General features: G+C 33.7%; 1 long non-coding RNA gene across 1 annotated transcript; it reads left to right on the top strand.

The window, feature by feature from the left end:
* Window positions 1-1,370: 1,370 nt before the first annotated feature.
* LOC121115699 (uncharacterized) lies at window positions 1,371-2,102 on the top strand. Its single transcript, XR_005863645.2, has 3 exons — window positions 1,371-1,519; window positions 1,620-1,843; window positions 1,934-2,102. It is a non-coding gene; the product is annotated as an uncharacterized lncRNA (long non-coding RNA).
* The last annotated feature ends 941 nt before the right edge of the window (window positions 2,103-3,043 follow it).

Here is a 3,043-nt window from a genome sequence, read left to right as displayed (position 1 = left end):
ATCTTTCCACATTTGTAGGACTCTTTAGCACTTTCTCGTCACTGCTTTTTGGTTTATTAGTATTGTGATATTCAGTATTTTCTTGAGGAACTTCCTCTTTCAAAATTTTTAGGTAATCCGACCACTCATTGGGACAGAGTTTAGCAAAATAACTAAAATGTCTCGGTTCTTTTTTATACAGGCTCAGTTAGATAACAAACACTTAAAACAAGGTGTGCCACTAGAAAATTCGGTCCGAGGAAGTAATATTTGATACAAACAGGGACGCAGCAACCTTATACGTACCGCTCCAAATTTCCCTCAGGGGCGCCGAAAACCAAGGTTGCTTAATACAATGGTTTTCAAAGTGAGGGCCGTGTGGGAAGTCTATGGGGGGGGTTGCAGGAAGATGGAGAATTGCTTTCAGTCTACATATCCATAGTACAAATGTTTCGTATAAAGGAGGCCTCAGCAATAATGAATTAGTGAATGGAGCCTTGGCATAGTAAAGTTTGGGAACCATTGCTTAAGAAATATTGTACTTATAATATTTAGGGCCCCGCCAAGCTTAGTAACGGACCTGGATTCATAATCTACCCCACCCATTCCCTCTTTATTTACAGTGTCTGGTGCCTAAAACCACTTTTCCAGATCCATAAGAAGCCCTTAGCTATTTGGAACTCAAATACAACTGTATCACCCCGGCGATGTAAAAAAATCATTGGAAAATGTTGAAATTGCAATCTTGAAACTCATAAAATTGACTTATTGATTAAAGCTAATTTATTTTTAAAATGAATTATTTATATAATAAAGCTTTAAACGAAACGAGGCCGTTACCCTGAGGAGATGCAATGGTGCAGCGTTTTAACACTTTTTACAAGGTTTCGCTTTTCATATGACGTCAACTCTGTTATTTTTCTTCTTGACGTAGTCTGGCATATTATAAAGAGGATGATAGTCGATTGATGAATCACTCCCAAAGAAAAATAAAGAATTAGAAGAGCAATACGGGCAGTCTAGATGAATTGGCAGTCTTCTTTTGTAGTGCGTTAAACAGCTGAAATTCAGTTGCAACAAATATCTATCCTATAATTACAGAGTATAATAATTTATATTATTTTAATATAGTCTTATAGACCTTTATCTAAAAAATGGAAATGGTGTGTTGCTCCACTTTTAACTGCTCAAATAAACCGGAGAATAAAAAAAGTTGTGGAAATCTAAGTTTTCACAGATTCCCTAAGGATGAGTCCTTTAAAAGACAAATTAATGATAAATTCTTCAACCGACATCTGAGCTATGAAGAAATTTATGTTGTGTCATTATTTGATTTAGAGAGTGGATCCGAAACACCGGGAGGACCAACTTTAAACCCTTTAAAACTGCAATGATATATTCAAATCACTTTGAGGCTCATTGTTAAAGAACTCCCAGGATTGAGCGATTTCACCTAGAAAATGATGAAATTCCAACCATTTTCAATGGAATTCCAAAACTTTTAGCAAAAGTTTTGACGATGTTCTGCACCAAAAAGAAGGTATTTTTTATCCACAATAATTGGGATTAAAATTTAATACAAATGGCAATAATCCATCTTAAAAATTAAATATTGTAATTTTAATTAAACCAATCCTTAGGTCAGACGAATGGAAAAAAAATTGCTAAAATAAACTCTGATAGGCAAAACGAGAAAATAAGGCAGCAAGAATTAATGCAAAATCTTTAAAAAAATGTTGTTCTCAATCATTGTTATTCCTTTGTTGATGTTAAGATACTCAAAAAGGAAATGCTGGAAAATACTGAATGAGTGGAGCACTTGCAAAAAAAGCTAAAAGACAAGACATACCGATATAAGAAAGAGGTGAATTCCATAAAGTTAAAAAAAATAATATCACTAATACTAATAGAAACTTGAAGTACAAAATATTTATTTTTTTTATTATTTTTTTAGGAAGATGTTAATGACTTAAGAGAGCAGATGTATGTCAAGAAAGGAGCTGAGGAAATTTTGCAAGAATTTAATGGAACTGCAATTCCAGATCTACTTTTCAGTCGCAGCAATATAAACCAATTACTCAATCAGCATAGTAGAGAAGTTTATTCTCCAAAAATACAAAAATTTGGCTCAACTTTTGCTTTTTATAGCATGAACGCCTATGAATATGTACGGAACATCTTTAATTTTGCGTTGCCTTCTCCAACCACGTTCAACCATTGATGGCGCCCTAGATTCACTGAGGAATCTTTCAAATGCATTAAAGCTAAGGCTCAAGAAGATTAAGAAAAAAAAATTGCACACTTATGTTGGATGAAATGGCAATCAAAAAGCATATAATGTTTGATGGAACACGGTATCATGGATGAGTGGACCTTGGAACAAGTACAGATTCGGATTAACCTTCTGATCCATTTGTTCAAAATGCCTTTGTTTTCATGGTAACCAGCATCAATAGTAGTTTCAAATTGCCAATAGGCTAATTTCTCATACATGGTCTATCTGGAGAGGAAAAGGCTAACTTGCTTACCTTGTGCATATAAAAACTTCATGATGTTGGAATAATTGTTGTAGCTTTGTTATGTGATGGGCCATCTGCACACTTCTCCATGATTTCAATATTGAGTGCAAGTTTAGAATAAGATCATTTTATACCATGGTTCCCTAATCCAGCAACTCTAGATAAAATAATTTACGTCCTTCTGGATTGTACTCATATGATAACATTTGTGAAAAATAGTCTTGCTGCTTGTAAGATCATTTATTATTCTAATGTAAATAAAATTGAATGGAAATTCATACAGGAATTAGATAAATTACAGGACGAAGAAATGTGCAAACAAATTGACCAAGAGGCACATAAACTTTCAAAGAATGAAAATGAAGGTTATTTATGCCACACAAACTCTAAACTCATCAGTAGCAAATGCAATTGAGTTTCCATTTAGAGAAGAACATGATTACTGTGAGATCCCACCTCCTACATTCTTCATTTAAGGAATTATATAGTTATAAAAAAGTGACCAGATTTGCAATTTGTTGATGGGTTTTCATAGGATATTGGAT

This window comes from Lepeophtheirus salmonis, chromosome 4 (assembly GCF_016086655.4).
Source record: "Lepeophtheirus salmonis chromosome 4, UVic_Lsal_1.4, whole genome shotgun sequence".
In the NCBI taxonomy this organism is placed as follows: domain Eukaryota; kingdom Metazoa; phylum Arthropoda; class Copepoda; order Siphonostomatoida; family Caligidae; genus Lepeophtheirus; species Lepeophtheirus salmonis.
The sequence above is the reverse complement of the archived record's forward strand: the minus strand, read 5'-3'. Positions and strand labels throughout refer to the sequence as shown.